Raw genomic sequence first — 13,916 nt, forward strand, 5'->3', positions numbered from 1 at the left:
GTGAAGGTATTGGTCTCCAGCCACACAGCCAGCCCTCCATCTGCCCATGAATAGGACCAGTCACATTTCTGATAGCATTTAATGAAAAATCCACCCGGGCTTTGGAGGGAGGGAGGAGGGAGAGAGGGAGGAGGGAGGGAGGGTGGATATGGAGGGAGGGTTGAGGGGTGGAGGTGGGGGGTTGCAGAGGGGTGCTCAACAAAGAGTGCCTTTCAGTGGAGTGGAAAGCCTAGATTGCTCCCTCTCCCTCCTGCTCCCTCCTCGCTCTCTCATTTTGTCTTTTTTGATTCAACATCAAAAATGTGCCAAATGACTGGGCAGGAACCCCTGCAGGTTTTCAATGAGTGTGTGTGTGTGTGTGTGTGTGTGTGTGTGTGTGTGTGTGTGTGTGTGTGGGGGTGTGAAGCGTCACACAAAGGGACAGGTGTCTTGCGGTTTAAGGTGGCAGCGGTGAGGAGGACACAAAGGTGAAAGCAAACAATCGCAGCGGCTTCACTGAGAAAGAGCGCTGAACTTGTTCCTCCTCTAATGTTTAGTGGAAGAATCTGCAGCTTGTTTCTGCATAACATCACAATCATACTCAAAATGGTAAAATACCAGCATCAATATCCCCAACAATTTAAAGGTAAAGTGTTTATTTATTTTGAATTGTCAACAAATCCCAAAAAATGACCATAAACAACAGTAGGCACTTTCCCATCCACCTCTGTCAGGTTTCTTAATGTGTGTGTAATTGTAAATGTGCATAAAAAACTGAGTGGAAAATTTGAAAAATGTGTTCAAAATGTATCAATATTACAACTAAGTGCAATAGAAACAGATTCATTTCAATTCAATATCTCAGTTCAGTTTTAGTTCATTATACAAATCAGTTTGCATCAAAAGGCTTCACAGAGACATCATTGCTCTCCTCTAAATCTGTGGACGGCTTTTAACCCTTTAAAACCTGGACAAATTAGCTTAATTTCTTTTAAAAAAAACATGGGAACAAGCTGATGGGTAACATAAGAAAAAATACCCCAAAATTAGCAAGAAAATAGTAAAAAGTTACAGAAAAATTACCTGAAGATTAGTAAATAAAAAAAATAGAAATGAAAAAAAGGAAAAGTACAAAAAAAACAAATCAAGGAAAAGAAAGGAGAAAATTATAATAGTCCTGTGACATCATTTTATATATATAGTTGTGATAATTACTATTTCTAGACATTTTCCCTCAATGCTTAAGTGAGGTTAAAATATCTTGCGCTGGTGATTGTGGTCATTGAGAGCTGGAGTCTGCGCAGTAGCGATATCCCGGTTGGGAAGTTCCCGCCAAAACACCCGTCTGACCAATCGCAAGCAGCTCCACTGAATGTGAGCGCACTAATTGGCTGTCATAGCTGTCAATAATGGTGAAAAAATCCCCTTTTTGTGGAACTGAATAACTCACTAAAACCAAACTTATCATAAAAGCAAACACATGAACAAACATCACGGTGATGAGAACGGCCTTCAGCGACAGAAACCATCTTTTGGAAACATTTCTTTGGCGTGTACTTTGAGTTTTTACTTTGGCCTATGTCCATTCACTAACATGGAGGGGCGGGCCTTATGACCTTTACTGCAGTCAGAAATGCGACTGAGATAAAAAGGTTTCACTTTGGGGAGCTGTCATGTTGTTCACATTTATACACAGTCTGTGCAGCATGGTGAAGATGGCCTCTGCGTCAAATATGGCGTTTCTGTCCCCACGAATAGCGTCTTTGACCCTTACAGCCGCCATTGTTAGGCAGCGTGAGCTAAGGGGGCGGGGCTTAGCAATAGGTCAATCTGCGCATGCAGGAGTGTGATCTTCTATCCTCCCTCTCCTTTCTTTACCAAACGCAACAGGTGCGAGACAAACCCGAGAAAAGCTTTCCTCCCTCCGGCCTCCAGATAACAGACCTCAGTCCTTCCTCATTTCCGACAAACGGGACACAAATGTCTCCAGCGTACTTTGCCATCATTACGATCTCTGCTTTTTTTGTTTCTTTTTATCAAGCAAAGCAAACAACAGCGCCGCCTTGTTTGAGTTTGCTTTTGTTCTCCTTGAAGGAGGTCAACCAGACGAAAACTATCTCATTTACCGCCGCAGCCTTTAAGCGCCGAGTTTATCTCCATTCAAATTACAAACAACAAACCGCTGAGGGCGAGTTTCGCTAATGGGACGGCACACATTGATTCTCCTCCTTGCCCATATCTAAAATGTTAATCAATACCCCGAGAGCTCGTGGAGGGTCTTTAGAGGAATGTGCAACAGTGAGCCGATCAGGAGGCTTCACGCTTTCCCCTGATGCTCGTGTTTTTTAATCTGTTGAATGGATGACTGACTGGATGGTCTTCTGGGGAACGACACAGCTGAAGGCTTTTGTTTTAAAATGAAAATGTTTCTCTTACACAATGACTCGAGGCAGAAAGAAAAGCAGCACAGTTGGATTTATTTTCCAGATAAATTGTGTTCCCCTAAAGAGCACAGTAAACAGCCAGCAATTAGAGTCTATATATGAAGCTTCTGTCTGAAAGCACACTGAGAGCTGTGACCCTTAAAACCCATTCTGGTACATTTCCACTGTCTCAGACTGATCTTTGTCTCCCTGTTTCCCCTGCTCTCTCTGTATTATCACTGCACTTATATCCATCTTGAAGTGAAATGAGGTGTATGTAGATGAGGTCGTTATCGGAGAAATGATACACCAAACACCCTGATGACACATAAATAACTAAATAATTACTTCTTTTTCTTTTTTTTGAAAATCGGAACAGTTTTGACTGAATATTTTAGAGATGCTGAATAATAAACGATGAAATGCTTTATTATTCCCAGAATGGAAATCATCATTCCTGTATAAATATTATATAATAATGCAATCTGGGTTATTATTACACTTTCAGCTAAATCTACCAGCAGCCAGTTGTCCTCCATAGCTTTACTGGGATTTCAACATGCATATAGGTAGGTGCAATTAACAATTTTTTTCATTCATTATATAATAAAAACTGTAAAACAATAAACATTCCCATCAAAACTGAGCTGCTTATCGGCTTTCGACCGATGGCACAGGGGACAGAGGACAAACATTTTCAAGGCAGAACATGAAGAAAGAGCGCTAACGGGCGCAGAAAATTATTATCCTTTTTTCTATTTTTTATTTTCTTCGCGTGACCAGCGGCACCCCTCCAGCGTGTGGCGCTCTCAGCGACCTCCTTTAGCTCCTATAAGGGCCGCCGTGGACTGTATAGTTCCTCCTTGTTCACTGATGATCTAAATAAGTCGCTAAATGTTTCTCCTGTTGTGTTATTTTAAAACAACGCCGCTGAGAGGGTCCGAAAAGTCTCTAAATAGTGATAAAGTCGGCACGTTAGTAGTCCACTCCTTTTGGACATGGAAGTGTTGTTTTATTGCATAACATCGGTAACAGTGTCCCCTACACTACAGCGAAAACACCGATTGACGGAAAATGTCGTCAATGGCGGCGAATAAGTTAAAAAAAAAGAAAAAGAAACAATGGGTTAAACCCTGCTGCTGACTGATGACATGTTGTGGACTGATCTAACTGCAGCAGTGTAGTACTGGAGGAGCGAAACCATGGCAACACGGACGAAATCAACGCAAGCTAAGCTTATTATTATCGGTTCTATTTATCTGCCGAAAATCTCATTATCGGAATTATCGGTATGTCTTCGTAAGTCCCATTATCGGGCCATAATTATCGGTCCGATAATTATCGTTCATCCCTAATTATTAACATAATGTGTAATTTACAGCACATTTCAAACATGATCAAAAATGTGATCCTATGTCTCTGGTGGCATCCACAATCGGGAGAGGAAATTTAACTCTATAGCTGTCAAGACTTTTAAAAACCCATAGCCTTGCTAAAGGTTAAAGATTCATTGTCTGCAGACCATCAGTGTCTGTATGTTATTTCATGACAATCCATCCTATAATTGAACAATTAATCAAACATCATAACAGCAGATTAATTTCAGTGAGAGGAGTAATGTATTTGTTGTGTTATCTCTGAATACAAACATTTCAGCGATCAGAGCTCTGCGTGTGTTCACATGGTAACCCTGGGTGATGAAGTTATCCGTCTCTCTGAGCCGAGATACAGATGGCCTCTTTCTGCTTGTTGCTCCCGAAAATCATCCATCTTGTAACGTGTCCATTAATGGCAATCATGAACGGCAGGTGAACAGTGGGCTCCAGTAACTGTGCAACACAGACAGCTGGATAGTGTAAATGTTTGGAGGTGGGGGCCCGGGGGGGTTGGAGGCGGAGCTGGGATGTTTACTTGTTTGTGCAGGGGAGGCTGCTGCACAACTGGAGCCAAATCTTACTGGACACAATCACCAAAAACGCTCAGTTACCAGGACACGAAAGAAACGAGGCTTCTTTATGGTGCCACTGGGACGCGGGTACAGTAGGAGGAGGGAGGGGGGCCAGACACCAGGGGTAGATCTGCCCCTGCATGGAAGCCACTGAGCAGCGCATGGTCCATGTGCACGTCTGAATGATGATTAACTGTAATTACCTAAGCAGTACCTGGCCTGCATGCCAGGAGGCAGCCCAAGATTAATGGGGCTCTGCTGAAAACGGAACAAAAGCTCACATTTCCGAGGTAATGAATCGCTCTGGTACTAAGGCGTCTTCACATGGAGCGCCCGGGCCCCCAGGGAGGTTCATTACAACGGGAGGAATAGATGGATCCTCTGCAGCATTTTCAAGCAGGGAGAGCACAAGCAGGAGGAAGTCTTAAATCGTCCCAGACATCCTGGTTGCTGCAAAGCCTCTAAAAAGCAGAGAGGAGATAAACAGCCTCCTCAGAGCTTCTTAAACGGCCGGTAAACGCGACACAGCAAACCAACTGTTTACGTTGTCTCACTCGTACGCGCAGTGTTTAAACAATAAAGCGCCCTGCTTCAGTGATGAAGATAAATTTGACAGTGTTGACGCTGAAGGAGAGAGTGTCAAAAATCAGCGGTGAATTATAGAGACGGCCGATACCTCCTCTGGTAACAGCGTGCATTAGTGTTTAAACAGTGGTGAACAATAATGATTTGGTTTTTGCAGTGCTATGATGCTCAAAAAATGAGCAAACTGGTTTGATTTCATTTGAAAACACAAGAAAAAACGGGATTAGAGCAACTTTATATTTTCATATAGATTTTGAAAATACTACTATTAAATATGTATCTATAACTATCATAATTATATATGTTCAATAATTTTACATAATTATTAATAATTCCAAGCTCTTTTTGGGGTCTTATTTATTTTTTGCCTATTTTCAGGTAATTTTATTTGACTTTTACAATGTTTTTGCTAATTTCTTAATCATTTGTTTCTAAGTCTGCTCATCGCATTTTACCTATGATTTCGAAAGACATCAAGCCAATTTGCTTAGAGCTCAAAGGGTTAACTCAGGGGGCATAAATCGAATATACTCGATGTATCGCGGCTTGTCAATCATCAGCATGATCAAACTTTGGCGATGTGGTCTCCGCTGTTGATTATTTCTTAAATGACCTTTTATGGTGTTATTGATTAGTTTTATTGAGCATTTGTATTTGTTGTGTTCTGTGTAAATTGTTTGTACAAAATGTTCCTGGCGGCAAATGATTTTCTTCATTTGGGATTAATAATTAATTAATAATAGCTTTATAATTTGATCTAATCTACACAGAAGTTATTGTCAATAAAAATTGAGATTTGTTCTATAGAGGGATAAAATCTTAGCTGATTTATCAATATCGCGATTTCTTACTCCCTACTGTCGGTATCGACTCTAACAATCTAGCGTCGGTCAGGCTGTGGTGAATTATATTTCCTCATCCATTCATGAACAGCAGAGACTTGAACTGAGCTGACACTCAGCATTATCTGCATTAAAGGAAGCAGGTTTCATTTGTACAGGAAGCTCGCAGTTTGGTAAACGCCTGGAGGGCAAGGTTTTATTACAAATGTCTCCTGTTATAAATTACAGTCCAGAGAATAAACCGCAGATTAATGGTGACATTATTTAGTTTGGTTTGGTTAATCTGTGTTTCTGTGAAAAATGAACGACACAAAACGGCAGCGGACAATGTGCGAAAGAGGCCAGAGCGAGGTTCAGCGTTGAGGGAGTGAGCGGCGGTGATGTATGGAAGTGGGCATCAATTATTGGAAGTCAAACTCCTTGAGGCAACAATGAGAGGATTTACAGGCTGTGACATTTTTCATGCCCTTGAACATGTTACCTCCAGATATGCAGGTCGATAGCTGGATGAAATACACCCTCACTGCAGGTTTTAATGATTACAACGCACACAGGACACATATTTCTTGCCCCATTAAGTCACGTAAATACTCGGAGGAAACGCAGGTCGAGGCATGCCCAGTTTCACATCTCAGTGTGTGCAGCGGTGCCTTGAAAGAAGCCAAAGGCCGTTTTTTTGTTTACAAGCCTGTAATCATGTTAATGACACTGTGCTCCCGTACAGGATGTTTCCCAATCGATCACAGACACAAAGACCGAAATAAAGTGACAACAGTTAGAATTTGTGCCCGTGCACGTCCGAGGGAGATGAAAGAGATGTGAGATTCAACCTTTAAACTGTCATTTATCAGGACAGACGACAAAGGGAGTCAATGTCATTATCCTCCCCGTCACCCTGCAGTCTGTGTGTGAGAACATAAACATCCACGCACACACATAAAACCTGCACTCTTCAATAATGTAAAGAAACAGCAGAGGACATTACGGGTGCAGTCAGACAGCTTTATTGAACATACTTTTATGTGCAGAAAAATGAAAATGGGCGTTAGAAGGACCATACAGTGTTTTTATGTCTTAACCTATTGACTACACCTATTGTAGGTTAATCATTATATTACTGCTGGATATTGTTTGAACCAATAGTTCCCAACTTTTTTCTTTCAAGGATCTTTTTTCGTTGAGTTAACTGACGACCCCTGACTAAATGACAAAAAAAAACTAACAGCAAAAACAGTACAGAAAAACTGATAAACTGTATAATAAACCTTTAGTGCCCGCTTTAATATCACACACACTCTTATTGCTCTGTGCACAAAATGCACTTTTCAAAATCAAACTTTAAAAAATATTATATATTAATGTTATTTTCTACTTTCATTGAGTTATTCGTATAAGTCCTAATCAGAAATATCAAATGTTCATTAATTTTCAGAATTTTTACCCTTTAAATGCCAGGTTTTTGACATGATGCCACTATGTTTTTAGATGAAAAGTATAAAGTTAAATAAAGTACTTTAATAATGAAATTTTAAAAAGACTTGTTAGTGCACCCTGTTTGGCTGGTTGGCTGGGATGTGGGAGAAAGTAAAAAACAGTTCCCTCCCAGACTAACCATTCAACTTGCTATTTTTCATACAATTAGTATTAGTACGAGTAGTATTATTTTTATTAATATTTAATCCTTATCATATTGTCTGATTCTGATTTTTTTCCCATTTACTTACCCTTTAGTTGACTATTTTTGTACATGATTTCATATGTAGCTGTCTTCAATATGTACTGTCTGTTATTTGGATTGTGTTAATGTTTCTACTCAGTCAAATGTATTTATACTGACTTCTTCTTTTGCCATTTTTAGGATGCACTGTGAGCTGGAAACAAACTAGCAGCTCTCGAGTTCGTATATAGCAAAGTTTTCGTGGTCGCAAAATGGGACTAAATAGTCACGATCGGAGCTCTGCAGATAGACAAACACAAAGCCTCACCTGCTCACACTAACGCCACTTCCACTCATTAAGTTAGACTGTTACCACAGTCCCGTTAAACTTGATGATTTATTCTGTGTAAGCTGGAAACAGCTCTCCAGTTCATATATTAATATTTGCAAATTGCAGTAGTGCTCCATGGTCGTCTGGAGCTCTACAAAAGCTCTGCTCTGTGTGTGTGTCTGTGAGCGGAGAGCCGTTGGAGAGAGAAAAATAACATGCCAAAACGGGTCTAATGCTGGTGGCTAATAAAACAAGACAATGTAGATAATTTTTAGGTAATTTTCACGTCATTTTTTGCTAAAATTGGGGGTCATTACTGTCGCTCATTGCTTTCTTTACATGTTTTTGAAAGAAATCAAGCGGATTTGCTCAAAGGTTCAAAGGTAACAATGCGGAAAGATCGACAAAAACACCTCATGAATATAAAACCTCACGTGTGTGCAGAGCAGTGTGAAAGAGCGAGTACTTTTTAATCTCCTGTAGGTCTTTTCTTTCTGTTGCTGTTTAACAGCAGATTATCAGAGATGAGTTCATCACGTGGAGACAAAAGACTTTTCTTCCTGCTCATTTCTCGGCAATAGATTCTCACCAACCAGGAATGACAGTGCGGACAAAAGACCAGACATTAATTTATCTTCTCTATATGACCCCGATGCAAATGAGCAAAATGAAAGCAAGCAATCAATTCCCTAATTGGGTTTGTGCTATTTTAACTTGTTAAGGGGGCCTCTGTCTAGATTAAAGGGAAGGTCAATTTCTCATTGTGACAATTACTGTATTCATTTCACAGAGCAACAAAGGAATCCGGCCGACGGTTGAGGAGAGACGGCGGAGAACCAGACGCCTCCCCATTGTGTGAGTCCACCATCACAACATCTTGTTGATCTCAGTCATCACACTCGTTTCCGTCTGCAGACACAATAGCTCGCTCCAAAATCACATATTTACATTTCAAAATGAAGAATGCTGTGGGTCACGTTTTAAATTATTGGATAAAATATGAAAAGGTAGAAAAGCTAAAGCTGCTTGTCATTTTGCTTCTTTGCTGAACTTTTGAAGTTATGCGATGCAATAACATCTATTGTAGCTGCGTCATGCCCGAGGAAGCCAGTTTCTACTGACGAGCGCATCATGTCACAGCATCATGTGACCTGGAAAAGCCAAAAAAGTATTTGCATTGTAGTTTTTCCAAATATGGCTTTTTCGAATCACCTTTTTCAAGCGATTTTTGATGTGTTTCTGTTAGGCGTATTTTATTTTCGCAGCTTCAGTTTTGGAATGGAAACCTGACTAGTGTGTCAATGTGTAACTTAAAAACTAAGTAGCAGATTGTGATTGACTCGCTCTTGGAGCTGCAAGAGGACATTAGAGGAACTGCAGTTTTTGGCGCTTCAGCAGTGGCATCATTTTTGTTGATGCAGGCTAAAAGCTAACTCTTCATATATTATAAGAAAAAGTCTAAAAGCCCCTCTATAACTCTTAATATTCCTTAATAAATAAATAAATCTTAAAGTTTTTGTTGAAAAAAGCATTTGTATGTATTCCTCTTTAAAGCTTCAACACTCAAAATTGCAGCTAATTACTTTTGTGATCACATTTACGGTAACGACCCCGTAACTGTCAGAGTTTTATTCAAATAATGCTGAGTCTCAAAGTCAGACACATCATGGATACTTTCAACCAGTGAGACGAGCACAAATGCAGCTGTGAAGGCAGAACTTTCTCCTGTGAAATAAACCAAAACTGATCAAACTTTGGCAGAAAATGTCGAGCTCATGTACGACCACTTCACTCACAACGAGAAGCTGATTGAATAAATACATTTCGGGGACTTTAAAGAAAATGTTCCTGCAGGAGTTAGTTGGAAATGAAACAAAAGAGATAGAGAGGATAACTCTGCTGCTCCAAAATAAACACACTGATATGTTTGAAGTGTCGTTCCTTTAGAGGAGGACAAGCAAACAGCAGCAGCCCTGCTGGGAAGGTTATGAGGTTCGAGCAGAGGCCTGAAAGCTGAGCGTCCGCAGAGCTGCAGCGGAGCGTTTATTTTGGCTTCCTGAGCAACAAATCAGACGGTTGATGAACAGCGTGAGTCAGCTGCTCCCTCGTGTCACATCCATAGTTTATTTACCGGCGGAGAGAAACCACAGAATTAGAATAAAAATTAGATTATGTGTCCCTCCGCTCAAAGAAATGCACTCAATTACTCCGACTCCAAACTTCTCTGGAGGGGGACTGAGGAGGATTTCTGCTGCAGAGTCATACATCAAAACACAAGGAGTGGGAGAGCAACATGTCACGTCTGCTGGTTCGTTTCTGTCCCTGTGTTTTCTTGTTTCCTCGAGGAAAAACAGTCTGTTCAAAGCTCAACAGCAGGACACTCAGCTCACTTTGCTTAGGGGCCACTACTGCAAAATGACGGGGGGCCGGGGGCCGGTCGCAGCAGCCCCGTACATGTTTCAGACAGACAGATTTTAGGACATTTCTACTATTTTGGTATGTTTCTAGGATTTCAGGATATTTCTAGAATTTTATAAAGTTAAAGTTAGTCTAAAATTTTAAGATGTTTCTGTGATTTTAGGACATTTTCAGGATTTCGGGACATTTCTAGGATTTTCTGACATTTTTAGGGTCTTTGCATGTTTCTAAGAATTTAAGACATTTTTAGGATTTAAGAATGTTTCTTGGATTTTAGGACATTTTGGGATTTTGGGACATTTATTAGGATTTATGAATGTTTCTTAGGTTTTGGGCCATTTTTAGGATTTTGGGATGTTTCCAGGATTTGAGCATGTTTCTAGCATTTGAAGACACTTCTACCATTTAGTACTTCTCAAGGATTTTAGGATGTGTCTATGCTTATAGGACATGTTTATGATTTTAGGACGTGCCTGATTTTGGGACATTAGGGCCCTCTGTCGGGGGTGTGGGGGATCCTCCACTGGCACTTTTTTGATAAACAAGCTCTATTTTGATGCTGGTTTATGCACTCTGGCACCTTATTTGTACTAAAAGTACAAAAACAATTCCCAGTGTGGATCACTTTATTTTCATTGTGAATTAGAAAATGGTTTGGGGGCCACTTGGCACCCTGTCAGGGGCCAGATTTGGCCTGCGGGCTGTAAGTTGAGTCACTGCTCTGCAACATTTTAACAAGATGCACTTAATCTTCCTGGTGTTTGCTTTAGTTAAGTCAAGGGATGGGCTTTGTTCGGGGTCGGGGGAGTGGCGGGATGTTGATGAACGCTCACCTCTTATCAGTCTTTATCTGCATTTGAACAGGTTTCCAGCGGGGCAAAGCCAAGCCGACCAATAAGATTAAATATAGACCCATTTTGCAAGTTGGTAATGTCCCAGTGCTTTCGGTGGGTTCAGCTAGAGTTCATGTTATTAGAATTACAGGCCTTTCAGGCGCTCCAATCTCACAGAGATCAGAGGAGCTTTGTGAGGTATGCCACCATCAGCCAATTAATGCCTACGAGTACAGCTGCTCTGCCTGGAAGGTCCAGACTAAGCACTTCTCACTGCTAAACGCCTCAGCTTTTTTTCCGCACTTCAACCTCATTTTTAGGTAATTACTCGGCTCTTTGGGAACGTTTTGTAACTCACACCCCAAACATTGCATAACAGGAGTCAGAAAAGTGACCTTGAACCGCTTGAGTCAAATAACAAACCTGCTGGGCTTCAGGGAAGAGGGATCTGCACAAATCCCACCCACATTAAAGGAGCGGAGACGCAGTCAGGGAGATTGAAGGGAGGCATTTTAGGCTTAGAAGAAGCTCGCTTTAGATAAAATCTCAGGGACAACAGTTACCTTTCAGCCGTTTAACTGGCACTTTGCTCTGACTCAGAGCGACCTGAGACCAGGGCTTCTCGCTCAAGGACACTGCAACAGGATACGCAGCTGCTGCAGGGATTAATCTGGTGATGTTTTAGTGGTGGGACAGAAAAAAAACCCCACTGGGCCTCTCATCCTCCAGTCAGAGCTTCCTCTGACCTCATAGTGATATCCCAAATTACACTGAGTGTCATGCTGAGGCCTCAATAATCCTGCTCACAAACAGCGGCGGAAGAAGTATGCAAATCCTTTACTTAAGTTAAAGTACTAGTACCACCCTGTGAAAATACTAATAATAAAAATAATAAATTCCTGCATTTAAAGTGTTAAGTAAAAGTAAGGACAGTCAGGAAAATGTACTTAAATATTAAAAGTGAAAGTACACAATGCAAAAAATAAAATAAAAAAATTAAAACCTTTACAATGTAGTAAAAAAAAAAAATAATAAAAACAGTATAAAATAATGATATCAAAAAAGAAAAAAAAAATCCAAACAACTCAAATTTATTGAAAGAAAGAAAGAAAGAAAATGACTAAATACTTCATCAAAATAGTTGACGGTTCATTTTAATTTTGTCAGTTGGCAAATTGATTAATCAACCAATCCTTTCAGCTGTACTCGAATAATCTGCAGTTAACTGCAACTACTCAATTTGTGAAGTAACTGAGGCTGTCAGTTAAATGTAGTGAAGTAAAAAGTACAATATTTCCCTCTGAAATGTGATGTAGTAGTTTTTTGCATTAATCCTCACTAACTGTTTCTGAGACATTCAAATTCCTCTCAAATCATGAAAACCTCAAAGTTTTGGGATAAAGGGAATGGTGCCACCTAGTGGTGACTGAAAAATCGACAAAAAAAAATAAAAAACAAAGCAAAGCAACAAAATAAAAAACAAGTGTTTAAACTGATTAAATGTTTAGAAATGATGAAATCCAATAACAAAGTAACGCTCAAAGCCTGATGTACATGAGTTATTTTTACAGCGCAGTAATATTATGTAATTTGATGTTTCCTGTGTATTTGTACAACAGTGGCGGGTCATCGAGGTGTAAAGATTTCCAAACATCAACAGAATCCAATTTTCTTGCAGCAAAACCAGCCGAAACAGAGGAGACTAAAAGCAGTTTGACACCACCACTCTGTCAACTGTCAAAGGAAACAATGCATGCTGGTCATTTTTCATCCGCTGCATGTTGAAATTTCGCAGCCTGCTGGTAAATTTGTCTTTGTCAGTGTGTCTGACGGTGCAGTCCCCGCTCATGCAGCCCGTGGTCCTCCAGAAAAAAACTCTCCTTTTTGTGCAGACCACAACGAGAAAAACAAGTTCAGTTCCCGAAATGTCAAAGTTTAGAGCGGTTTAAATACTCTGAAGCAGGGTGACTTTAAAATATTGAAATGTTTTTGATTGGGGGCCAGCCGCTTCTCGCTTCATACAGGTTATTAAAAAAAAAATGCCAGCCCTCACTGCTGACTTTATGCCTCTTTGCTGTGGCCAATCGCTGTGGAATTATAACTGCTCAATATTTCCGAGGAGCGTGACGGCAGCATTATTTCAGGCTTTTAACCAAAAGCATATTAAAAAAACCCATTGATTTAAGGATAAGGGAGCTGTGAGTGCTTAAACGTTAACTCATTTCTGGGTTTTAGGACTAATTTCTTGGGAGTTTATTGGAATATCGCATGTTGAGCAGAGCGCCCTCCTCCACTATTCCCCGCAGAGCAAACAGACATTAAACAGAAAAGACAATGAGTGGAAGCTTTGCAGAGAAACAGCTGATCAGACTTGTGTCAGAGCTGATTTGTGTGATGGAAAATAACAGTTTCAGAGATGCAGACAGACTTTAAATCTGGAAAAACTTTAAGTGAAAGAGCTGCAGTCTGCTTTAATAACACACAATCAAAATAAGTTTTCCCCAAATCTCCAACTTCCTGCTCTACTTAGAACAATTACACAACCTGCAAAGTTTTTAACACAGAAAAAATATTGTCTGATTTACTTCATAACTTTGCATTTTTGTGGATATAAATTGGGGCCTCTTTGGGAATCTTTAAATCTAAAGTTCAGAAACTCTCCAGCTGAAGATTTAAATCAGTTTCAGGTGTAATGAACTCGAGCGGATGGCCTTTAAACTCCTTCATTTAAATGTATTCTGCAGCTGTCAGTGCTGAAACAGAAATCATGTAACGGTAATTCAGAGTGAACATGTATGATGACCCGGATGTTTCGGTCACAGTCTTTGTCCCTGGTGTAGAGGAGGACACTCTGATGCTGTAGACCGTCCTCTCTGAGAGGACGCAGCACATGAGCTGAA

The 13,916-nt window shown here is 40.4% G+C and overlaps 1 long non-coding RNA gene across 1 annotated transcript in view; it reads left to right on the top strand.

The window, feature by feature from the left end:
* LOC148187391 (uncharacterized) overlaps nt 1–13,916 on the top strand; it is a 101,100-nt gene that overhangs the window by 34,403 nt on the left and 52,781 nt on the right. The window contains exons 2-3 of the long non-coding RNA XR_015778767.1: nt 1–6; nt 8,556–8,620. The exon at nt 1–6 is cut by the window's left edge and continues 64 nt beyond it. This is a non-coding gene — a long non-coding RNA (uncharacterized LOC148187391). The remainder of the gene's footprint in view (nt 7–8,555; nt 8,621–13,916) is intronic.

The sequence above is a fragment of the Plectropomus leopardus genome, chromosome 14 (assembly GCF_026936395.1).
Source record: "Plectropomus leopardus strain MGB_pleo_1.0 chromosome 14, ASM2693639v1, whole genome shotgun sequence".
Classification (NCBI taxonomy): Eukaryota; Metazoa; Chordata; class Actinopteri; order Perciformes; family Serranidae; genus Plectropomus; species Plectropomus leopardus.